The sequence below is a fragment of the Streptopelia decaocto genome (assembly GCF_964273445.1).
Source record: "Streptopelia decaocto genome assembly, chromosome: 8".
NCBI classification, from domain to species: Eukaryota; Metazoa; Chordata; class Aves; order Columbiformes; family Columbidae; genus Streptopelia; species Streptopelia decaocto.
In genome coordinates, this window is record NC_138662.1 from 8,215,190 (window position 1) to 8,242,116 (window position 26,927).

At 35.8% G+C, this 26,927-nt stretch overlaps 1 protein-coding gene across 1 annotated transcript in view; it reads left to right on the plus strand.

Annotated features, from left to right (window-relative positions):
• CACNA2D3 (calcium voltage-gated channel auxiliary subunit alpha2delta 3) overlaps positions 1-26,927 on the plus strand; it is a gene marked incomplete at its 5' end in the record, with an annotated part of 433,227 nt that overhangs the window by 171,326 nt on the left and 234,974 nt on the right. The gene's annotated exons all lie outside the window — the stretch shown is intronic.

The following is a 26,927-nucleotide window of genomic DNA, read 5'->3' on the forward strand; positions in this document are numbered from 1 at the left end:
AAGTAAAAGGGCTTGTGGCATCTTATTCTGGCCACTAATGCAGGGTCTGCCCATAGGAATGGGGAAGACAGAGCTCTGGGATGAGTCCTGTTTCCATTTTGTCTAATTCAAACCAGCCAAAATCATCACTTTATGCAGCTGCAGAAAAACATTTTTTTTATCATTTAAATGTATTCCAACTGCTGAAATCTGTTTTCTTGCTGACATTTTCCTTACACATGGACATGATAGTCTCAGCTTGGAGACTGACAGTGTCTGGAAATGCTATTCTTGCCAAGAAGAGGCCTGTATACTTATATTTTTTTGTTGCCCATTTCTTCAGCTGTGTAATGCGGAGGGGTGATAACAAGTTAATTAAATCCCAGCCTAAGGGTAAAGGCAGTAGATACTGATAGGTTTACAAGCAAGTGTCTGCACAACACCATTTCTCTAGAAAATGCCTGTTGTTCATTTCCAGGTTCTTTTATTTTATAGAATTACTAGGCAAAACCAGAGCCTACACCCACAGTTGAAAACAGGCAAGTATGATCATGGAATATTCAAACACAGGACTCTCAAGTCAGCATTAAAAAATGCATTTTATATTCATTAGCTAATTGTAAGGTTTTTTCTTCATTTTGGGTTTTTAGTTGCAGAAATATTGCTAATATGCAGTAGATTCAGACAGGAGTCAGAGGAACTCATCAAAGGGTTGAAAAATGCCTACAGAGCTCAGTCCGCTTAGCTTTTTCAAGAGATGATTAAAGGATTAATTAGTTGAACCCTAGTTAATTACTAAACCAGGCTCTGTAATCTAGTTACCAAAGATTTAAAAAGATCCAATGGCTGAAATTGGGTTCCATTATTTTGTGAATTGCACAGTTAAGGCATGATCGGCTTGTTTGTGGTGTGTGGGTTTGTGTGTGTTGTGGGTTTTTTAAAAATTATTTTCATGACGATGTTGTCTTGCCTATTACAGGTGTCATTGCATGTCAGTTAATCAAGACAAGATTATTTTTGTTTTTGAAATAACACATAGCCTGAATTAGTTTATGGAAAAAATTTGGCTTGGTCAGTTTGCATGGTCATAGTCAATCAATAAGAGTGAATATTCACAGTCCCTAACTAGGCTCTAAATGAGATTGGCTTCAAAATCATGGGACATAAATACATTGCTACTCTTTACATATCTTCTGGCTCCTTCAGCCTCTGCATAGGAAAGCTTAAAAATATTGATGGTAACAACAGGACTAAATGATTTCTGTTCTAAGGAAAACATCAAGTTTAGAATCTGAAAATAAAAAGCAAAAGCCAATTTCATGACATTTATGATGAAACCAAGAAAGCTGAAATACCATCAATATAAAAACTGTGATATTAAAATTTAACATGGAACATTTTGAGAAGGAAAACAAGTGCCAAAGAAGGCTGCCAACATAATTTGTAAGCACACGTGCACCTCTAGTGTCATTTTTGATTACAGATTGCATATTCCTACTATAAATGCAGAAGGAAAAATAAATTAGTGAATTTAATAGAGAGCCACAGTTTTGCATTTACAGTACTCTTGATCATAGTTGTAAAATATAAAGAGCTGGTCTGGCTATTGATGTGCTCTTATACTTTTCATTCCCTTTTCTGCACGCCCCTGTCCTTTGGTTTCTCTGTATCTTACAGTGCACATCAATTAATGTTAAAAACAGAAAAGTTCCTGATCATTGGAATATAAAGCCTACAGGGCACAGAAAACACTATTTTGGCAATCCTATAATGTTCGTATACTGAAGGAACACAGGGGGGAAAAAAAGGTGGGATCCTTGTACTTTACTGATAAGTGTGCTTTCTAGGCTGTTTCCCAGCAAGGCTGACAGTCTGTTTAAACTGCAGAACTCTGATGGAATTGGGCTCCTTCATTTTTCCTGAAAATGACTGCTTACGATAATGTTTTGCTTTTGAAGTATTTAAGCACACATCAGGATTCTAAATCCGTCAGTGCATTCTCTTACTTCTCTTTTAGCACAAAGTGTATTTACTGCCTGTAGCCGTAGGATTTGCAAGACAGTATCCTTTTAAACAATTAATAAATAATTAAGATTAAGAAGTTCTGTGGTAACTGTCTTAGCAAGCAATAGTTCTTTCTTCCATCCACAAACTTGGTAACTGGCAATTATCAGCTGTGTACAGATTTCTGACAGAAGTAAGAAAAAGGATTCTGAGTGACTTAATCATAAGTGTGTATTCATACATGAAAAAGGAAGAAAGTTACTTTTGTCATATTAAAAGGAAAGTTTAATTTTGGAAAGTACAGAATCAATTTGAGTCCAGTTTGGACAATACAGTACCAAGGTAGAAGTCCAGGTATGGGAATAAATGTGCACAAGACACTGTCTAATTCAGCTGCTTTTTTTTTTTTAAATGAAGTTTATTTACATGGTTCATATATCAGCATCTAAGTGAGTTTTCATATATCTTGGGGTTTTTTTAAATCTCCTAGTATTTTAGAATGTAACTGATTAGGAACATGTTACTGTCTCAGTCATATCTTGCATATCTACTTCCATAGGTACACCTTACAAAGAGACTCAGACATGCCTTTCTACATATCAATTGATATATTTTAAATAGCTATTGTGGGAGAGATGAATAACAATGAAAAATTACTAATGATTTAAAGTTTACATAGCTTTAATATTTGTTTTATTACTTTCTGAGATGCTAGTAGTATGTTTAGAAGAGCCCAGGAATGGATATAGTAATTAAAAAGTAGGCAGGTGGAATGTGGGCTAGACTTTCTGGCAACTGTCCATGGAGAACATGGTTTATTGCCACTGGGAAAAAGCAGGATTCCATAATGGAGATGATAAAAGAAGGCTTCAGAACACCCAAGTCTGATCTTACAGATATTGAAAGCATATAAAAGTAGAGTTGCATTTTAGCTTTTGTTAGTGTGAGAAATCTTAACTTCCTAAAATCCTGCATTCTTTATCCAAACTATGTGTCTTGGTGACATACACTCAGGCAGTTATAACATGTGGGACCTGTTGGAAAGTGAAGTATAGCATAGTACAGTGGCAGAAGTAGCACACATCAGGATCTCATCTGCTTGTGTTAGCGTTGCATAAAATCTAGGAAATTCAAGAGGATGTTGTTAAAATATATTATCTCAATATCAAAGGAAAACAACTTCCATTCTTGAGATTTTTGCAGTCAGTCTTTGATTATATGATAAGGTAAACTTTACAGTTGCAGTTTGTAGAAAGGGGAAAAGCCCAGGTTCTCTTCTTTTCAAGAATTCAGATATTTCTAGGTCCGAGCACATTTCCTTGCCTTTCATACTATCTTCCTATTGTAACTTTGCTTTTCTTCTAGGTCCTCAGAATTATGGGCTTTTGTATTTTGCAAATTTTAGTCTCTCTTCTTGTGTTCTTAGTCATTAAAAAGAGTTAGACTAATTCACTAACTAACATAATTGACTAACTAATTTACCTGTCACTAAATTGTTCTTTATCAAGTACAAGTGCAAACTGGAGGGTTGGACTCCTTGAAGTGAATGACATTATTGATGTAAAATCACTATTAGACTGCAGTTGCCTCTTCCAACCCCAGGAATGCAAACAGACAGCTACTTAAATGCATCACAGCAGGCATCTGGAAAACTTTTAAATCCTTTTTTGAGGAATTACTCCAGTGCTTCTTGAATGATTCTGGGACTTAAACTTGCAGATCATTTCTAGAATAACTAAAGTATAAGAATTTGTAGCGATTTATAAGGACAGTTGATGCATTATATGTTTTTTCAAAAAACATCAAGACTTTTGTTTAACTACCTTTTGTTGTTACAAATATTAAGTAGCCAGAACTTTGGATTTTAAGATGTTCAGTTTCTACAGCCTCTGGTTGGGAATCAAGGGTAGACAGTAAGATTCTCAGGTAGTATGTACTGTCATTTGCTTGCCTTGAATAATTCGTTTTTTTACATGAGTAAACAATAGCTCACTTAGACCTCTAGATACAAATGAATACAACAAAAAAGGGAGTGCTACCAGCCTTCTACAGCAGAAACAATAACACACCTAAATGGGTTCTAATCTGTCTTTACTGAATCTCTGTCTAGTGTAAGTGCGCTCAGTGCAATAATTTCTTTGCTGTAAGAAATTTAGATCTAATGAGAGACTTCTGTGCCTGAGAGCTTTTTCACGTATAAAAATATTTATTTCTAAAAATATGTCTCATAACATCTTCCCTGTAGTTCTGCTTCCAGATTTGGTCTGGACTAAAATATTATACACACAAAGTAAACCTTTCTAAATGTTCTTAAAAAAATAAAAATGCCTTTTAGAATGTAGTCAGTTTTACTTTCCTAGTTGGATATCTGCTGCCTCAATTTCTTTTCTTTGTCTTCCCAAGACAACACAAAGAATGAATGTGGTTACTCATGCCTAGTTTTGTAGTAACTCTTAGGTGAACTTGCATGGCTTTATCCTTGTACCAATTATTTTATTTGTTCTCATTTAGGCCTACACTAACACTTTAACAACTGCACATCATTTTCCTTTTCTCATTACATTTTTTTTCCTGCTTAACAAAACCTTTCTCCTATTTTCTATCCTGAACTTATATCTCCATTTTCTGTATGAGCTAGTTCTTTCTTGATCTTCTTTGTGCTTATGATTATGTCAAGGCCTTCTGTACCTTTTCTTTGGAGGTGAATTACCTATAAAGAAGTTGTGTAGTGTCTCAAGATGCACAACTGGGTATACGTTGTCAGCTGCAGGTTATTGGGGGATAAGAAATTACTGTCCTCTGCCTCTTGTGCTTGCTGGGTATTACTGTCCCATTCAAACCAGTTGTCATAAGCTGTTGTGGGAGAGAGAGAGAAGAAAAATAATTTCTCTTGGCAGTAGAAAGGAAGTAGGCTTACATAAGTTGATTTAAACTAATGAGAGTTTTTTCCTTCGTTTTTTCTAGTTTACTATATACATATATATATATGTATATATATAAAATCCTGTTTTACTTGCTAAGTTTTATAATGGAGGAATATTTCCTAAGGCATAAACCTTCATCCTATTAACACAGCTGACAGTGGAATTAAATGCGTTCTGCAGCTTTGCAAGACTTAGTTATCCATTGAGTTTTTCGTATTTATTAAAAGTCATTGAGCAAAGAGTCCAAACTTACTACCAGATAAACAATTGATTTTCAAATTCTAAATGCTCTTAATTACTTTAAATGTATTTTTGTTTTCTTCACTAGTGATTGTCGGAGAAAAAGATATACAGGCACATTTATGCTATGAGGTGGGGAGTTGTGCAGTTTGTTCTTATCCCAAGGGATGTTGACATATATGTGTGATTCACTGGAGTATTGCATGGAACTGTTATGGATGCAAAACAGTCTTGTGACCATGGTTCTGCAGATAAGTTGTCAAGTCCTAGATCAGAAGAATTTTAATTTATTAAGGTGCAGCACAAGGTTAATGTCTCTGTTTTGCTTCCCATCTAGATTGCAGCTCTGCACTGTCTTCTACTTGTGCAGCACATGATGTATAGCTTTTGAGAGACATGCTACTTTCGCACACCAGTATTTTAGTGCTTGCTTGTTTCCTCATCATTTATTTCCATTGGGATTCCACTGTATAGCCCAAGGCACAGTTTCTCACTTTAAACTCTGTGACTATTGAAGAGTTTTAGACCTGGCTCCTCAGCACAGCACCAAGTGCCTGCCACCTCCCCACAAACAGTTACGTTCCATTAATTTTTAACGGTTTGAAACTTTAATGCTTGCTGAATTACTGTGCTCTGTGTGGGGAGATTAGATTGAAGCCCATGCTTCAGAGTTCTGTGGAACTGACATCTACATCTTTTGTTTGGGCTTTTTGCGCTTTACTCCTAATAAATCCTGAGGCAAATATCACATGAACACTTAAATGTCAGTCATTGTAAGTGCACACAAGCAGAAGCACCATGCTGGTCCAAATGAATAGACTTGTTCTGAACAGACTCAGTTTTGGAAATTTTTCTTCCTGCTTCTATTTACAATGATGTCTGTTCAAATTAGTTTAGACATGGAAATGTCTGCTCTTAGCTTGGAAGAATTTTTAGACTCTGTGAAAAGAATTAATTACTGTCTTTGAAGTGCCCAAGGTGAAATGTTGAGTGGTACGTGGAAGAACAGGATATAGTGGGTAATGCACAAAAGGAGGATATTAACATGAGTACATACACTAAAGGCTACAATAAGAACTATCTTCCATAAATGGCTTTCTGATTCAGGAAGGCACTTTGAAGCACTGTCCTACTTTCCTACTTGTTGCTCAAGCCGAACTAAAATAGAAGTGTCTGGGCATGTGCAGATAGTTATTCAAATGCGTTTTTCTTTTTTTAGAAACTTGGTATCAATATCTGCCCTGTCTAAGGGGTGATGGACTCTGTTTCGGGGAGGAAGTATGCTCTGTGCAGGGAGAAGAAAATATCTTAGAATCAGTTACAGTTTTTAATAATGATATGTCAAAACAAAGCATAAAATGCCCTCAGAAGTGTTGGGTCTAGAAAGTTATTCTTCATCTTTCATTTATAATGGAGAATAGGGCTTATAGTATTGAACCATTTTTCCACTTTTTCCTTATATGAGTATGTTCTAAATTAAGGAAATTACATGAACTTTCAGTATAGTGTTGACACTGTTTTCTTTTTAATGTTGACATTATCTATACTGAATGCATTTCTCTTAGCATTTTCTTACAATTTTATCTGACATTTCATTTCTGTCTACCAGTATAGAAGACTGAATTTTCCCATCCTTTGTTATATCAAGCAAGTTATATTTCATAGTACTATCACATAATTTGGAAATATATTTTGAGGTCACAGTCATGTTTTTGTGAATTTTGTAATTGACTAAGTCTTCATTCCCTGCTATAATGTATTTGAGAGGGGAGCAAGTGAACAACATGGTTTAAATCAAATAATCATACTTGACTTTTAAAAATCTCTCCTTAATAACAGTTCCCTCTTTTCTACTCCTGACATTAGACTGTGATATATGTGTCCTGATAAGTTGCCATTTTGGTACTAGGAAGGATTTTTTCTTATTATCAGATTGGCTTGTCTTTGGCAAAAAAACTATCAGCAGCCCAGAGAGTGGTTAGCATATAAAATCTCTGCTATCAGAAATTGGCAGGTGCCTTAGTAAATTACTTTTAAATTTTTACGTCATCAGGCCTTGTCCTCTGTTAAATTAGGAAATATAGGGTTGTTATACAGAAGATCTTTTTTTAAGGAAGCTGGAAATAGCATGAGCATGGGCAGGTGAAAAATTAATTTATCCAAATCATTTTTGTTTGAGGTGTTAAAAGAAGAAAATATATGACATTGGATTGCAGATTGTCAGATATCTATCCGGATATATTTATATAATGAAGTGCAAGATGTTTCTGTGTCTACTGACAGAGCAAAAGAACCACAATAGAAAATAAAAATTGATGATCAGTGTTCTACAGTCCAAGAGTTAATCTGCTGCTTCCAAAAAATAAAAGCAATAATATACATTTGAACTTAGAGAAGTCTGACTGTCTTCTGTTCTTTCTATCCTTACACTGTGGTATAGCTGCTATTCTGGTGTGTTTGAAGTACAGGAAGGGATTTTATCAGTGCTTTCCATAACTGCAGAGTTTTTCTGTGGTGGATGCTGCAGTCCATGAATATTTTCAAGCGTTTCTGTCAACAGGAGATATGGTTTATGTCAACTCAACTAACAAACATAAGGCACACAATCTGTTGCTCAGAGTCTCAAGCTGTCATCATGTTTCTTAAAAAATGGTCCATGAATGTAAAATACAATTAAATGTTCAATAATATGTAAAAAGTTAAAGAATTCTTCACTAATAGTACTCTAAATTCATTTTTCCTTAAAGTAATACCACACTGAGACTAATTCCATGTCATTGGATTTGAATATGTTCAAGTATTAGCAACTGTTTTGACTCTGTAACAGTAATCCCCCTGAGTAAATATGAATTGATAAAAGACAGTATTAAAAAGTATTTTACAATTCTTGAAGTATATTTGGACTTCATTCATTTCAGAGACAAGATGGCTGTAAATATCCAGTATTTTCCTATGGATTTAAATTCAATTTTTATTATTCCTTTCATTATTTTCACATTTCAATTGTTTTCCATGTGGAGAGACTGATTTTAGCATTCTTCAATGAGTTAGTATATTTGATTTGATCTTTTTTTTTTTTTTTTTTTTTTTTACAAGCTTACAATACCCTTCTGCAGGAGCAGGCTTTATCTATTTCTCTTATAGCTTTGGTCATGACATGATTATTTGTAGCCCATGTGTACTGTCTTTTGTGACTTTCTGTCTCTATTGTCACCTATCATTTACTGGCATTTGAAAGTATAGATTTTTATCAAGTGACTTAATCCTTTGTTTAAAAGCTTTGTGGTAGTGGTGGTATTATTATTATTACTACTACTACTACTAGAGAAAGCTGCCAATTGATTATTTGTGTGCTCTTATGTTATTTTCTGGGCTCGAGGTCATAGAAGCATAGAAATTTTGGGTTGGAAAGGACATTCAAAGCTCAACTAGTTGAGCCCCCCTGCCATGAGCAGGGACATCTTCACTCACATCAGGTTGCTCAGAGCCCCATCCAGCCTGGCCTGGGATGTCTCCAGGGGTGGGGCATCCACCAGCTCTCTGGGCAACCTGGGCCAGTGTTTCATCACCCTCAGCGAAAAAATATCTTCCTTATATCTTGTCTAAATCTCTCAACCTTTAGTTTAAAACCATTACCCCTTGTCCTATCTCAAGATGTGTTTTTCCTTTCTTGCAGTTGTTCACTTTTTTCCTTCCATCCATCACTAATACTTTAAGAAACAATTTACAAATAGTGTGAATGCAATACAGCTTTGAATAATTCGGAACTCATTGTCTTTAGTAACAAAAGCATCAGGTCTAGTCTGTGCTTTTCTGCCTACCACGTTTACTTCTTGAATGCTGGAAATATTTCAAAAGTAAATAATAGACTTCACAAATTAAGTTTTGCTTGAACAATTTAGAGACTGGTAAAGAATATCACCTGTGTCAAATGGCATTTCCATTGCATGAGTTTTTACTGCATGTTAAAAGATGAGTTTATGCACTACAAGTCAATAAATGCAGACCCTAATCAAAAGTTTTGCTTGCACAAGAAAAAAAATCTGCATGTAATAGAGCCTTCTCTAAAAGATATTGAAATGTGATGAACCACAACCATTTTTTGATTAAGTGAGGTTTTTTTCAATTTGGTAGTTAAAAAGAGCTATGAATATCATTCAGTCATACTTTCCTATCAGTGCCTTCCAAGTGACTGTCAAAATTGAGATTACCCATTTTCTAGAATATTAGAACCAAAAAAATTCATTTCTCAAGTGGTGCAGAAAGATTATAATCTGCAACTAGCAGATATGTAAAACCTTTTTCCTGCAAGGTGTGAAATTAAGAAATAAAATCTTGTCTGTCAGTGTTGCGTAAGATTTTATGGACTATGCTTCTGAAAATTCAACATCCTGGAGTTGTTATTTAAATAGTCATGGCCACATATTGTCCTGGGCCACTATATTTATGTTTTGAAATCCTTCCCTTGAATTGTTTGTCTTCACATTTAAGATCTCTAGGACAGTGTTTGTACTGTCGTCTTATTTTGGTCATTGTTTAATTTAAAAGGAACTTTTTTAGTCTAACTGATTTAGGCAAGGTTGCAGAGAATTTCCTATCTTCCATAATACTTTGTTTTAACTCTTACTGTCTATTGCACAAAGATGCACAGACTTCTCCACTTGTTCCATCTGGTTTTCCTCAAATTCTGCCTCAGATCTGATTCCCAGAGTCTGCTCAGGCTGTTGCTTTGCTCCTGCAAAGGGCTTTAGTTCCACAGATTATTTTTTTTTCTTTTTTTCAATTCTCTGTCTTTAACAGCAGCCTTTTAGAAATGTTGGCATCACCACGCAAGATGTGTACTGTGCTTTATCTTTCTTGTATCCTAGTCTGTCTGTCTCTGGCTGTGGATCTAATCTGTATGTTTCTAATACATCCACATCACCATGGCAACTAGATGTGAGATACAGGCTAAGCAGTAACATTAAGTTTTATCTTCTAAAAAACTCTACTGTCTACCATTCCTTATTCAGCTGCTGTTGCTTAGTTACTTGGAGTTGGGCTTCACCTTTTCACAAATGTCAGCCAGTGAAGGTTTGTTAATGTACACGATCTCAGGTATAACATTAAGTGGCTTTTTGACTTGAGACACCTCTGTTAGGCCTGGTACCTCCCCAGTGTCCTTGTTGTTTCCATGGCAAGAAAGTGACAATAATCTATCATTGGCCTATAATGGTAGAATTCTACTCTATCTCGTCTTTAATCTTTCCTTTTTCTTTCTAATTGTCTGTTATGAGTATTGACTTCTCTGATGACTGATTAGAAGCGGTGGAGCCACCATTCCTCCTTTTTGATTACAGATTGCATATTCCTACTATAAATGCAGAAGGAAAAATAAATTAGTGAATTTAATAGAGAGCCACAGTTTTGCATTTACAGTACTCTTGATCATAGTTGTAAAATATAAAGAGCTGGTCTGGCTATTGATGTGCTCTTATACTTTTCATTCCCTTTTCTGCACGCCCCTGTCCTTTGGTTTCTCTGTATCTTACAGTGCACATCAATTAATGTTAAAAACAGAAAAGTTCCTGATCATTGGAATATAAAGCCTACAGGGCACAGAAAACACTATTTTGGCAATCCTATAATGTTCGTATACTGAAGGAACACAGGGGGGAAAAAAAGGTGGGATCCTTGTACTTTACTGATAAGTGTGCTTTCTAGGCTGTTTCCCAGCAAGGCTGACAGTCTGTTTAAACTGCAGAACTCTGATGGAATTGGGCTCCTTCATTTTTCCTGAAAATGACTGCTTACGATAATGTTTTGCTTTTGAAGTATTTAAGCACACATCAGGATTCTAAATCCGTCAGTGCATTCTCTTACTTCTCTTTTAGCACAAAGTGTATTTACTGCCTGTAGCCGTAGGATTTGCAAGACAGTATCCTTTTAAACAATTAATAAATAATTAAGATTAAGAAGTTCTGTGGTAACTGTCTTAGCAAGCAATAGTTCTTTCTTCCATCCACAAACTTGGTAACTGGCAATTATCAGCTGTGTACAGATTTCTGACAGAAGTAAGAAAAAGGATTCTGAGTGACTTAATCATAAGTGTGTATTCATACATGAAAAAGGAAGAAAGTTACTTTTGTCATATTAAAAGGAAAGTTTAATTTTGGAAAGTACAGAATCAATTTGAGTCCAGTTTGGACAATACAGTACCAAGGTAGAAGTCCAGGTATGGGAATAAATGTGCACAAGACACTGTCTAATTCAGCTGCTTTTTTTTTTTTAAATGAAGTTTATTTACATGGTTCATATATCAGCATCTAAGTGAGTTTTCATATATCTTGGGGTTTTTTTAAATCTCCTAGTATTTTAGAATGTAACTGATTAGGAACATGTTACTGTCTCAGTCATATCTTGCATATCTACTTCCATAGGTACACCTTACAAAGAGACTCAGACATGCCTTTCTACATATCAATTGATATATTTTAAATAGCTATTGTGGGAGAGATGAATAACAATGAAAAATTACTAATGATTTAAAGTTTACATAGCTTTAATATTTGTTTTATTACTTTCTGAGATGCTAGTAGTATGTTTAGAAGAGCCCAGGAATGGATATAGTAATTAAAAAGTAGGCAGGTGGAATGTGGGCTAGACTTTCTGGCAACTGTCCATGGAGAACATGGTTTATTGCCACTGGGAAAAAGCAGGATTCCATAATGGAGATGATAAAAGAAGGCTTCAGAACACCCAAGTCTGATCTTACAGATATTGAAAGCATATAAAAGTAGAGTTGCATTTTAGCTTTTGTTAGTGTGAGAAATCTTAACTTCCTAAAATCCTGCATTCTTTATCCAAACTATGTGTCTTGGTGACATACACTCAGGCAGTTATAACATGTGGGACCTGTTGGAAAGTGAAGTATAGCATAGTACAGTGGCAGAAGTAGCACACATCAGGATCTCATCTGCTTGTGTTAGCGTTGCATAAAATCTAGGAAATTCAAGAGGATGTTGTTAAAATATATTATCTCAATATCAAAGGAAAACAACTTCCATTCTTGAGATTTTTGCAGTCAGTCTTTGATTATATGATAAGGTAAACTTTACAGTTGCAGTTTGTAGAAAGGGGAAAAGCCCAGGTTCTCTTCTTTTCAAGAATTCAGATATTTCTAGGTCCGAGCACATTTCCTTGCCTTTCATACTATCTTCCTATTGTAACTTTGCTTTTCTTCTAGGTCCTCAGAATTATGGGCTTTTGTATTTTGCAAATTTTAGTCTCTCTTCTTGTGTTCTTAGTCATTAAAAAGAGTTAGACTAATTCACTAACTAACATAATTGACTAACTAATTTACCTGTCACTAAATTGTTCTTTATCAAGTACAAGTGCAAACTGGAGGGTTGGACTCCTTGAAGTGAATGACATTATTGATGTAAAATCACTATTAGACTGCAGTTGCCTCTTCCAACCCCAGGAATGCAAACAGACAGCTACTTAAATGCATCACAGCAGGCATCTGGAAAACTTTTAAATCCTTTTTTGAGGAATTACTCCAGTGCTTCTTGAATGATTCTGGGACTTAAACTTGCAGATCATTTCTAGAATAACTAAAGTATAAGAATTTGTAGCGATTTATAAGGACAGTTGATGCATTATATGTTTTTTCAAAAAACATCAAGACTTTTGTTTAACTACCTTTTGTTGTTACAAATATTAAGTAGCCAGAACTTTGGATTTTAAGATGTTCAGTTTCTACAGCCTCTGGTTGGGAATCAAGGGTAGACAGTAAGATTCTCAGGTAGTATGTACTGTCATTTGCTTGCCTTGAATAATTCGTTTTTTTACATGAGTAAACAATAGCTCACTTAGACCTCTAGATACAAATGAATACAACAAAAAAGGGAGTGCTACCAGCCTTCTACAGCAGAAACAATAACACACCTAAATGGGTTCTAATCTGTCTTTACTGAATCTCTGTCTAGTGTAAGTGCGCTCAGTGCAATAATTTCTTTGCTGTAAGAAATTTAGATCTAATGAGAGACTTCTGTGCCTGAGAGCTTTTTCACGTATAAAAATATTTATTTCTAAAAATATGTCTCATAACATCTTCCCTGTAGTTCTGCTTCCAGATTTGGTCTGGACTAAAATATTATACACACAAAGTAAACCTTTCTAAATGTTCTTAAAAAAATAAAAATGCCTTTTAGAATGTAGTCAGTTTTACTTTCCTAGTTGGATATCTGCTGCCTCAATTTCTTTTCTTTGTCTTCCCAAGACAACACAAAGAATGAATGTGGTTACTCATGCCTAGTTTTGTAGTAACTCTTAGGTGAACTTGCATGGCTTTATCCTTGTACCAATTATTTTATTTGTTCTCATTTAGGCCTACACTAACACTTTAACAACTGCACATCATTTTCCTTTTCTCATTACATTTTTTTTCCTGCTTAACAAAACCTTTCTCCTATTTTCTATCCTGAACTTATATCTCCATTTTCTGTATGAGCTAGTTCTTTCTTGATCTTCTTTGTGCTTATGATTATGTCAAGGCCTTCTGTACCTTTTCTTTGGAGGTGAATTACCTATAAAGAAGTTGTGTAGTGTCTCAAGATGCACAACTGGGTATACGTTGTCAGCTGCAGGTTATTGGGGGATAAGAAATTACTGTCCTCTGCCTCTTGTGCTTGCTGGGTATTACTGTCCCATTCAAACCAGTTGTCATAAGCTGTTGTGGGAGAGAGAGAGAAGAAAAATAATTTCTCTTGGCAGTAGAAAGGAAGTAGGCTTACATAAGTTGATTTAAACTAATGAGAGTTTTTTCCTTCGTTTTTTCTAGTTTACTATATACATATATATATATGTATATATATAAAATCCTGTTTTACTTGCTAAGTTTTATAATGGAGGAATATTTCCTAAGGCATAAACCTTCATCCTATTAACACAGCTGACAGTGGAATTAAATGCGTTCTGCAGCTTTGCAAGACTTAGTTATCCATTGAGTTTTTCGTATTTATTAAAAGTCATTGAGCAAAGAGTCCAAACTTACTACCAGATAAACAATTGATTTTCAAATTCTAAATGCTCTTAATTACTTTAAATGTATTTTTGTTTTCTTCACTAGTGATTGTCGGAGAAAAAGATATACAGGCACATTTATGCTATGAGGTGGGGAGTTGTGCAGTTTGTTCTTATCCCAAGGGATGTTGACATATATGTGTGATTCACTGGAGTATTGCATGGAACTGTTATGGATGCAAAACAGTCTTGTGACCATGGTTCTGCAGATAAGTTGTCAAGTCCTAGATCAGAAGAATTTTAATTTATTAAGGTGCAGCACAAGGTTAATGTCTCTGTTTTGCTTCCCATCTAGATTGCAGCTCTGCACTGTCTTCTACTTGTGCAGCACATGATGTATAGCTTTTGAGAGACATGCTACTTTCGCACACCAGTATTTTAGTGCTTGCTTGTTTCCTCATCATTTATTTCCATTGGGATTCCACTGTATAGCCCAAGGCACAGTTTCTCACTTTAAACTCTGTGACTATTGAAGAGTTTTAGACCTGGCTCCTCAGCACAGCACCAAGTGCCTGCCACCTCCCCACAAACAGTTACGTTCCATTAATTTTTAACGGTTTGAAACTTTAATGCTTGCTGAATTACTGTGCTCTGTGTGGGGAGATTAGATTGAAGCCCATGCTTCAGAGTTCTGTGGAACTGACATCTACATCTTTTGTTTGGGCTTTTTGCGCTTTACTCCTAATAAATCCTGAGGCAAATATCACATGAACACTTAAATGTCAGTCATTGTAAGTGCACACAAGCAGAAGCACCATGCTGGTCCAAATGAATAGACTTGTTCTGAACAGACTCAGTTTTGGAAATTTTTCTTCCTGCTTCTATTTACAATGATGTCTGTTCAAATTAGTTTAGACATGGAAATGTCTGCTCTTAGCTTGGAAGAATTTTTAGACTCTGTGAAAAGAATTAATTACTGTCTTTGAAGTGCCCAAGGTGAAATGTTGAGTGGTACGTGGAAGAACAGGATATAGTGGGTAATGCACAAAAGGAGGATATTAACATGAGTACATACACTAAAGGCTACAATAAGAACTATCTTCCATAAATGGCTTTCTGATTCAGGAAGGCACTTTGAAGCACTGTCCTACTTTCCTACTTGTTGCTCAAGCCGAACTAAAATAGAAGTGTCTGGGCATGTGCAGATAGTTATTCAAATGCGTTTTTCTTTTTTTAGAAACTTGGTATCAATATCTGCCCTGTCTAAGGGGTGATGGACTCTGTTTCGGGGAGGAAGTATGCTCTGTGCAGGGAGAAGAAAATATCTTAGAATCAGTTACAGTTTTTAATAATGATATGTCAAAACAAAGCATAAAATGCCCTCAGAAGTGTTGGGTCTAGAAAGTTATTCTTCATCTTTCATTTATAATGGAGAATAGGGCTTATAGTATTGAACCATTTTTCCACTTTTTCCTTATATGAGTATGTTCTAAATTAAGGAAATTACATGAACTTTCAGTATAGTGTTGACACTGTTTTCTTTTTAATGTTGACATTATCTATACTGAATGCATTTCTCTTAGCATTTTCTTACAATTTTATCTGACATTTCATTTCTGTCTACCAGTATAGAAGACTGAATTTTCCCATCCTTTGTTATATCAAGCAAGTTATATTTCATAGTACTATCACATAATTTGGAAATATATTTTGAGGTCACAGTCATGTTTTTGTGAATTTTGTAATTGACTAAGTCTTCATTCCCTGCTATAATGTATTTGAGAGGGGAGCAAGTGAACAACATGGTTTAAATCAAATAATCATACTTGACTTTTAAAAATCTCTCCTTAATAACAGTTCCCTCTTTTCTACTCCTGACATTAGACTGTGATATATGTGTCCTGATAAGTTGCCATTTTGGTACTAGGAAGGATTTTTTCTTATTATCAGATTGGCTTGTCTTTGGCAAAAAAACTATCAGCAGCCCAGAGAGTGGTTAGCATATAAAATCTCTGCTATCAGAAATTGGCAGGTGCCTTAGTAAATTACTTTTAAATTTTTACGTCATCAGGCCTTGTCCTCTGTTAAATTAGGAAATATAGGGTTGTTATACAGAAGATCTTTTTTTAAGGAAGCTGGAAATAGCATGAGCATGGGCAGGTGAAAAATTAATTTATCCAAATCATTTTTGTTTGAGGTGTTAAAAGAAGAAAATATATGACATTGGATTGCAGATTGTCAGATATCTATCCGGATATATTTATATAATGAAGTGCAAGATGTTTCTGTGTCTACTGACAGAGCAAAAGAACCACAATAGAAAATAAAAATTGATGATCAGTGTTCTACAGTCCAAGAGTTAATCTGCTGCTTCCAAAAAATAAAAGCAATAATATACATTTGAACTTAGAGAAGTCTGACTGTCTTCTGTTCTTTCTATCCTTACACTGTGGTATAGCTGCTATTCTGGTGTGTTTGAAGTACAGGAAGGGATTTTATCAGTGCTTTCCATAACTGCAGAGTTTTTCTGTGGTGGATGCTGCAGTCCATGAATATTTTCAAGCGTTTCTGTCAACAGGAGATATGGTTTATGTCAACTCAACTAACAAACATAAGGCACACAATCTGTTGCTCAGAGTCTCAAGCTGTCATCATGTTTCTTAAAAAATGGTCCATGAATGTAAAATACAATTAAATGTTCAATAATATGTAAAAAGTTAAAGAATTCTTCACTAATAGTACTCTAAATTCATTTTTCCTTAAAGTAATACCACACTGAGACTAATTCCATGTCATTGGATTTGAATATGTTCAAGTATTAGCAACTGTTTTGACTCTGTAACAGTAATCCCCCTGAGTAAATATGAATTGATAAAAGACAGTATTAAAAAGTATTTTACAATTCTTGAAGTATATTTGGACTTCATTCATTTCAGAGACAAGATGGCTGTAAATATCCAGTATTTTCCTATGGATTTAAATTCAATTTTTATTATTCCTTTCATTATTTTCACATTTCAATTGTTTTCCATGTGGAGAGACTGATTTTAGCATTCTTCAATGAGTTAGTATATTTGATTTGATCTTTTTTTTTTTTTTTTTTTTTTTTACAAGCTTACAATACCCTTCTGCAGGAGCAGGCTTTATCTATTTCTCTTATAGCTTTGGTCATGACATGATTATTTGTAGCCCATGTGTACTGTCTTTTGTGACTTTCTGTCTCTATTGTCACCTATCATTTACTGGCATTTGAAAGTATAGATTTTTATCAAGTGACTTAATCCTTTGTTTAAAAGCTTTGTGGTAGTGGTGGTATTATTATTATTACTACTACTACTACTAGAGAAAGCTGCCAATTGATTATTTGTGTGCTCTTATGTTATTTTCTGGGCTCGAGGTCATAGAAGCATAGAAATTTTGGGTTGGAAAGGACATTCAAAGCTCAACTAGTTGAGCCCCCCTGCCATGAGCAGGGACATCTTCACTCACATCAGGTTGCTCAGAGCCCCATCCAGCCTGGCCTGGGATGTCTCCAGGGGTGGGGCATCCACCAGCTCTCTGGGCAACCTGGGCCAGTGTTTCATCACCCTCAGCGAAAAAATATCTTCCTTATATCTTGTCTAAATCTCTCAACCTTTAGTTTAAAACCATTACCCCTTGTCCTATCTCAAGATGTGTTTTTCCTTTCTTGCAGTTGTTCACTTTTTTCCTTCCATCCATCACTAATACTTTAAGAAACAATTTACAAATAGTGTGAATGCAATACAGCTTTGAATAATTCGGAACTCATTGTCTTTAGTAACAAAAGCATCAGGTCTAGTCTGTGCTTTTCTGCCTACCACGTTTACTTCTTGAATGCTGGAAATATTTCAAAAGTAAATAATAGACTTCACAAATTAAGTTTTGCTTGAACAATTTAGAGACTGGTAAAGAATATCACCTGTGTCAAATGGCATTTCCATTGCATGAGTTTTTACTGCATGTTAAAAGATGAGTTTATGCACTACAAGTCAATAAATGCAGACCCTAATCAAAAGTTTTGCTTGCACAAGAAAAAAAATCTGCATGTAATAGAGCCTTCTCTAAAAGATATTGAAATGTGATGAACCACAACCATTTTTTGATTAAGTGAGGTTTTTTTCAATTTGGTAGTTAAAAAGAGCTATGAATATCATTCAGTCATACTTTCCTATCAGTGCCTTCCAAGTGACTGTCAAAATTGAGATTACCCATTTTCTAGAATATTAGAACCAAAAAAATTCATTTCTCAAGTGGTGCAGAAAGATTATAATCTGCAACTAGCAGATATGTAAAACCTTTTTCCTGCAAGGTGTGAAATTAAGAAATAAAATCTTGTCTGTCAGTGTTGCGTAAGATTTTATGGACTATGCTTCTGAAAATTCAACATCCTGGAGTTGTTATTTAAATAGTCATGGCCACATATTGTCCTGGGCCACTATATTTATGTTTTGAAATCCTTCCCTTGAATTGTTTGTCTTCACATTTAAGATCTCTAGGACAGTGTTTGTACTGTCGTCTTATTTTGGTCATTGTTTAATTTAAAAGGAACTTTTTTAGTCTAACTGATTTAGGCAAGGTTGCAGAGAATTTCCTATCTTCCATAATACTTTGTTTTAACTCTTACTGTCTATTGCACAAAGATGCACAGACTTCTCCACTTGTTCCATCTGGTTTTCCTCAAATTCTGCCTCAGATCTGATTCCCAGAGTCTGCTCAGGCTGTTGCTTTGCTCCTGCAAAGGGCTTTAGTTCCACAGATTATTTTTTTTTCTTTTTTTCAATTCTCTGTCTTTAACAGCAGCCTTTTAGAAATGTTGGCATCACCACGCAAGATGTGTACTGTGCTTTATCTTTCTTGTATCCTAGTCTGTCTGTCTCTGGCTGTGGATCTAATCTGTATGTTTCTAATACATCCACATCACCATGGCAACTAGATGTGAGATACAGGCTAAGCAGTAACATTAAGTTTTATCTTCTAAAAAACTCTACTGTCTACCATTCCTTATTCAGCTGCTGTTGCTTAGTTACTTGGAGTTGGGCTTCACCTTTTCACAAATGTCAGCCAGTGAAGGTTTGTTAATGTACACGATCTCAGGTATAACATTAAGTGGCTTTTTGACTTGAGACACCTCTGTTAGGCCTGGTACCTCCCCAGTGTCCTTGTTGTTTCCATGGCAAGAAAGTGACAATAATCTATCATTGGCCTATAATGGTAGAATTCTACTCTATCTCGTCTTTAATCTTTCCTTTTTCTTTCTAATTGTCTGTTATGAGTATTGACTTCTCTGATGACTGATTAGAAGCGGTGGAGCCACCATTTCAGCTCCCATTGTGAAGGGCTGGAAGCAACAGCTGTTTAATACTGTTAATTCCTGTTCACTTGGGCCTGGGTACTAGGTAACCCATGTAAGGAATGTGTAAATGTACATCCACAGCACACACCAGAGCTCAACTGAGAGCATGAAAAGGCTACTGCAGAATGTAGAGTTGCAGATAATGAATCTTGTTATAAGTGTCCTCATTAGCTTATGTTTGCTCCTGTGCTAGTTCAGCTCTGTGACTTCCAGTGCTGGAGTCAGTATCTGGGTGCCTGGTCCTGCCCCACACTTCCCTGGGGATGTGCAAGTGGCTCTGTGTGAACACAGGGAGCTCTGTTTCGTCGAGTTTCAGGAGCAGAAGTTCACACTGGGTCCCTCTCTAGAAGATGTCTCAGGTTTGTATGTTCAAACTGAATTTTGTCCTCGCTTGTTGCAACTCACCTGTTTTGCTTTGAGGGATATTATATTGGAATGGTGAATGAGAGAAGTGGCATGTGAACGCTTTGAGCTGTAGGGGAAGAGTATAGACTACAAATACAAAATGTTCAAGAGTGAAGTAAATGAAGGACAAAAGCATCACTAGACAAAGAGTACAAATAAGAAGCAAGGCAACGGCAACCTCTTTTTGAAGTAGAGTGGATTTACTGAACTTGAAGAGGGTACATTTTAATCTACAGTTAACCAAGACTTTTAAATTGTGTTTAACTAAAGCACTGTTACTGTCCCTACCTTCAACACCTCTGATTTGGAGGCCTGTTTTGTTTGGGATGCTTACCTGAATAGAAATCGAATAAGTTATGTCAGCTCCATTTTTATTATCCTGGTGATTACCTGCTTTACCCAAGCATCCCTTAAGTGAAGCAAATTGTCTTACCTGTTTGTAATTAGCATGATTGAATGAAAGGAAACTTTAAGTATGTCAGCACTGAAATTAGGGGATCTGTCCCCAGACGGTCACAACTGCAGAACCAGTAAGGAGACAGTTAAAAGTGTTGGACTAGCTTAATTAGTGTTGCCTCATCCAGTTGAATTTAGCTTTTAAAGATGTGTTGGTAGCGTGTTGCTTGCTTGAAAGGTCAGTCTGGAATGCAGTGGTGAGAAGTTCTTACATGAAATATGCATTATATTGTAGGATAAAAAAGAAATAATATAAACTGTCATTTAGACACACATTTTTTTATAATTTAGGACAACTTTGAAATTCACTTTCTCCAAAAATAGTTTATAAACATAATTCCTCCTTTTTGTGAGACTGAAATGTGGTTGTTTTTTTTTTTGTTGCCTTGTGGTTCAGTTTCCTACCTGGAGTAGAAGTTAGTGCCCAAAGCCAGGCATTATTTATTTAATGTGTGTGTCTGCAAAAAGATTCATTCTTTTTCCTTCAGCAGCAGTAGGAATAAATTCCACCCAAGCAGGTTTGAGAAACATCTTTTAGGGCATCATTATCCTCTCCCCAAAGCAGTTGCCTTTGTCTTGCACCAAGTGCAAAGAAATTTAGTTGCTTTAAACATACAAAGCGTCCACCTCCTTACCTTGTTCCCTGCATTGTGAGTCTGGAAAAAGATTGCTTTTGAGATCTTCTCGGTGCTCTCTTCTATTTTTGTGTAATTACTGTATAACCCAAAGAAAGGTTTGAGCCTATCAAAAACTCCCAAACAAACCACTGTACATCTATTATCTACAGCTATATATAGGAAGGGATGTGTTTAAATATACGTTATACACTAGACATGTTATTGGTATTATGTGCCTAATTATTCTTGGAGAGCAGTTATTTCCACTTTCTGTCTGTGCATGTGGACAATTTCTTGGAGGCTTTTGTTGATCATTAGCCGCTAGTGTGTGCAAACTGTTTCCCTCTTTTCCCATAGTAATATACATTTAAAAAATAATGAAAATGAATTATAATTCATTTGTTCTCTTTTAAAGTGCCAGCTTTCCTTATTTGTGTTTATTTCATTATTTTAATGAGAAAAAACAAGCTGGGAACTGGGGTATGTTCTGTTATTGGCTTAAAATAACAGGGTAAAGTATCAAGGGTATCTTCCAGTGTGGAATATATTAATGAAAACCACCTCATTATTTGATAAAAAAATTATTCCAGTGTGCTGAATTTAAATGCAAGGGTGCATTGGGGAATTTTATTTGGTTTTCAGGTTATTTTGTTTTATTTAAAGATTTTTCAAGACTTTATTTTCTCCACAAACCATATTGGAAAAGCATTCTTAATATGTAAAAGTAGTGATAATCAATAATCATTCTGGGTTTTTGGAAACATTTAGGATTGAATATGCACAAACATTTGATTAAATGGTTGTATGGCAAATGTAAAAATTGTAGCCTTTCTTTGGTATGGAGCAGAGAAGATTGACATTTGACAAAGAATCATATAAGTTTATCTTAAGATACATTTTATTCATTTTGTCTGCTATTTCTGAATACAGTAATAATTTGTCTCTCTGTCCTGCTACATAACACAGACCCTTTTTGATTTTTTGGGGGTCTGTGTTGTGTGAAGAGGAGAAAAGAAGACTTGCTCTTCTGGTTAAGTGTTAGCATGCTCGGCTAAAATATAAACTGTTTCAAAATATTGTTTGGCTAAAAACTTACAAAGACATTTTTACACTGTCCTTTGTTTATCTAGGTGTCTTTCTTGCAGCTTTTATTTGGCACATTCCTGAAGAAGCAAATAGTGTTTTGAGAATCCGTAACTGATTTTGTAAAGTATTCATCTCAAGATGGATGTGTGCATCTGCTCAGTGTTTTCAATATGTTTTAATACTAGCTTCAGAGGTTTTGAACCAGCTGAACATTTTCATATCTGTGAGGCTTTTTTCAACTATTATTTGTTAGAGTAAAACTTCCATTCTATTCAAACGGTGCAAATGGTCTTTTGTGCAAGGAAGAAGTGCTACACAAGGATGATAAAGCACAACAGCAGTAAGGAACCATTGATTTGAGATGCTGAGAGACAATGACTTGTGCTAATAGATAAATGCTGTCATGTCTGATACTTGGGCATTCATACTATGTTGATACTCTCGAATGCAGCAGTAGAGCTTTAGCTTATTATAGCCCAGTATGATTGTAATGCATTTTAAATGCTAAACTATTTTTCTCTAAAGGTTCTCATGCCTCCATTTCCTGTATGCCAGAGGCATGATGTGTTGATATAACTAGGAGGTCTTTAATATCTCCTGTTCAAAGCATTTTTGTTGGTCCTTACTGCACTGTGTTGTGTAACTAAGTTGGCCTGTGTCTGTAATTTCATGTCTGTCCATGAATATCTGAGCAATAGGAATTAGACACTTACTGTAAAACATTCGTTTACAAGTTTGCGTGATCTTGTGTTTTAAATGTTTTTTGTCAAGATTTGTGAACAGGTCCATCCTTAATAAGTTTCTATAAGGATGACACTTCCAAGACTGTGCCTTGCCTTTGTTATCTATCACTTTGATAAGAGCTTTGCTAAAGTTGTCCCGTTTGGCATGTTGTATGCTAAATACAACACAATTGGCACAATTGGCTTCATTTAGCAGCAGTCACATTTGCTTTCTTTTCCTCTAATTTGCAGTATGTTCCACTGGCTTCCTGTATTGTTTGTCATGACGCTTTTTTCTGCCCTGCTGTTTGCAGAGGTTTAGGTTGCCTGGTTGCTGGTAACCACTGTTCCATCAGCCTACGCAGAAATTTTTTGTTGCCACGTGTCAGAACTGGCTCTTTTGTCAGTATTCAAGACTAATTTTGCTTTGTGATGATATTGAAGTACATATAGGGTCTCTATTTAATTTTGCTAATTCCTATCTTCTGAGTAAAGCTGTTTCTAGCAGTGTTTTTTCATGTTGTTTGCCCCATGTCTCAGTCACACCCTGGCATTCTAGAGTTGTGTGCTGTGGTATCTGCTTACCAGTCTTTCAGGCTTCATAGTCTTCAGTTCATATCCCCCTTTCTGAAAATACAGACATATCCTGGGATCTATGGTCATTTTAATTTATGGAGTGATTACATGTTGGGATTACTGAGTTCTCACTTCAGTTTTTCTCAGCTAAAGGCCTTTTAGCAATTGCTGGGTAGGTAATCCTGTTTTGTTAAACTCTTACAAGTGTAACTGCCCTACATGCTTTGCTTCTGTGACAACAGCTCTATTAAGGCAACTTCTTTCTATTTCTTTGTGTGATGGATACTATAGTAAGGGAGGCCTTTGACTTTTGCTCCAAGTTCCTTCTTTAATTAAAAAAAAAAAAAAAAAAGTAACATTTTAAAGTAATATTTTGTGTTCATAGATCCTGCTTATATGCTGTTTCTAGAGTTTTGCTCTAACCCATTCACAGATCTACCCACATACTGGTTGCTTTTAGCTATTATATCAGTTAAGCGGGGTCAAACTGGGTCAGTAGTCAAATGGGTGACCTTGAAGGTACACTGATTTGCTGCAGGGCATTTTTTATAATTCATTAGGTGGCAAGCTCTTAGCAGAGTCAGAACTGAATCTCTGTCCCAGAATGGTGTTAATGAGGAGTTCACAGCTGTAAGTCTGTCTTCCAAAAGAACTAAATTTGAATCACAGACCACCTTGTTCATAAAAAGCCACTATCCTAACAACAATAAAACAAACAAGAAAAAAGAACCAAACCCACTTATGAAACTCAGCATGAAAATAAACACAATTCTTGCTGTCACTTCAGAGGAGTTGGGGAATGTTATTAGGGTGATGCTGGAAACTGAAACAACTGAATGCTTACTATTGTGCCTCTACATAGTCACACACACACTTGAAGTCTTTACCACCTCATATGCTTATTAGGCGGGAATGTGATATTTGACATTGGTGAATGGTTCTCAGCACATGAAGCAAAATGGACAAACAGCTTCTTTTGCATCTACAGATGGCCAGATGCTTTGATCTGTGAGCTGATGCATCCACAGTATCCAGTGGAGGCTGGGGGGGCGGGGAAAGAAAAAAGCAAAGGCAGTTGCCAAAGCTGGCATCCAGCCCCAGCTCTTGAATATGTTGGACCACCCTGAAAAGCATTCATATTAGTGTTGAGTAGTGTAATTATTAGATTGTTGGTGTATGTCCCAGCAAAGTATGTGATTTTGTTATTCTTTAAAATATGACCAGACTAAATATGTTGTCAGTGTCGTGAAAACTAAGCTAATATTGTTGCTTTCTTTGAGCCAAAGGGGTGCTGGATTTTGCATTCCTTTCCCAGTGCTCGGTCCTGTCGGCTGTGCTCGTACGGCTTTGTTGTGTGACAGTTTGGCTCTGCAGTGGTGCGGGCTGCCCTGAGATCACCAGGTATTACAGGAAGAAACACTGTTTTGGATGCCAGCATCTTCGACAGCTTTCCAGGAGAAATTAATGATTATGTTGCAGTGCTAATATGATGGGGGAAAAAAAACCCCTAAGGATCACTGGTAACGTTTTTTTCTTGGTAATAAAGCAGAGTATGGCAAGAATGAGAAGTGTTCTGCATTTTCTTCACAGCCACTAAATTCCGCAGTGGTCTCCCTTATTTTCTATAAAGCTTGCTGGAATAACTAGAAAGCAAAATTTGCCATTTATGTATTAGTTTTGTTCCACAGACCTATTCTATTCCAGATATTTTTATGGATTCTGTGAATTAAAATACATTCCATTATCGTGCTAACCTTTGGCATGCTGTTGCACATCTTTCAAGCTGCACACCTTGATTGCCTTTGTTGAGAATTCAGATGTATTTCTTCAGGTCAGCAGTATCTGTGACAGCAACTTAATTACTACATGCATTTGTACTGTTCTTTGGCAATTATGTTTCAGATTTGTGTCAGTGTACCTATTTGCCTGCAGGTTGATTTTAAAATGAATATCAGCAAAAAAACCCCAGGAAACAGCTACACAAACAGCAGTGGTGCAAAATCCCATATAATTGCAAGCCAACCCATCTAAAATGTGAGGGAAAGGGAATATTTTAATTATATTTTAGCTGTTACTGCCAGGAAGCAAAGGCAGAAATTATGTTTTAAGAGTTGTGACAGAAGCTGTTTACACTTATTGTCTTTGAGTCCCATAATATCATGGTAAAGATTTTGCATTTCTATTAAGCTTAATATTTTATTTTTTTTCTCCCTCCTCAAATTCCTGGATATTCACAGGCATTAATTTACCGCTACTGACATACAGCTATTTTGGGGATGCAGATGACATTCACCAGTAATATAAAAACTTCGGAATACTATTTCTAAATTAATCAGTGGGGGCAATTTAAGCAGTGTAGAGTAATTACTGAAATTGGAAGTTGCCCAGAACTACAAGCTTAACATATAGGTTATTAAAAAATGAGACCGTAAAATTTTAGTGTGGATATATGGTCAGGAACAGTTGGATTCAGGATGGTGCATGTGGACAGAGGTGCATCAACCAACCAGACAAAAAAGACCATACACCACAAACCAAAACCAACCACCTGAACTATGTTGCTCTTTTTGAAGATGACTTAAACTCATAATCTTATCTAAATATTGTAATGTGGATTCAATAATGCTACTGTGCTTTTCTGTCATTCTGACACTACACCAGAACTTGTGTATAGGAGCAGAACCGAAATAACAACATTTAAGCTAGATCTGGGAAGTGCCAGGAGACCGAGAATACAATTCTCATTTTTGTGCTTCACTCCTCATGTAAAATGGGTCAAAATTTTGGGGCACTGAAACAGGAGAAGATTTTTACAAACTGATGATAGATCCCAGGATAGGCAGTCTTGACAGTTAATTAGTGATGTCTTTATCACAGCTCGTTATTGGAGTAACTGCAGATTTGGAAAAAAACAGACAATGGATTTTGCCACCTGGGCAAAACTGAAGTAGTACCGATGGACCAGTGACATCAGTTTGCTTGATATGTGTCTGGTTGGACAGATTTTTAAATGTCTATTTCATCTTCTAGAGAAACACCTAACTATGCAGACATGTTTTAAAAATGACATCTGTTTTGTTGATGTTGCTTTTTCAGCAGGCCATCTATAAAAACCTAAATATTTAGATGAAAGCAATGTTCAAAGATTTCTAGCTGAGACATTTCCCCTTTTCTGCTGTTTTTCTTGATGAATGTAAAGAAAGATAACAATTCACCTTTTTTCCACTCCATTAAAATCACATTCTAAGCACTCTTCTGAAATCAGTACAGCAACATTATTTTGCAGGCTAGTGGAAGCATTATTTCAAATGCTTGAGCGGATGTTACTGTGTATTCATGTGTGCACACTTTTACAAATGAGATAATACATCTGCGATTTTTAGTTCCCTTTTTTCCTTTCTGTACTGCTGACTTCACATACAGGCGGAATTGGGAATGTAGCGTATCTTGATTGTTTCTCATCTTTCAAAACTCAGTTTGAAATCGAGTAACTTGTTAAGATATGCTCATTTATTTCTGATTTCCCACTATCTAACCA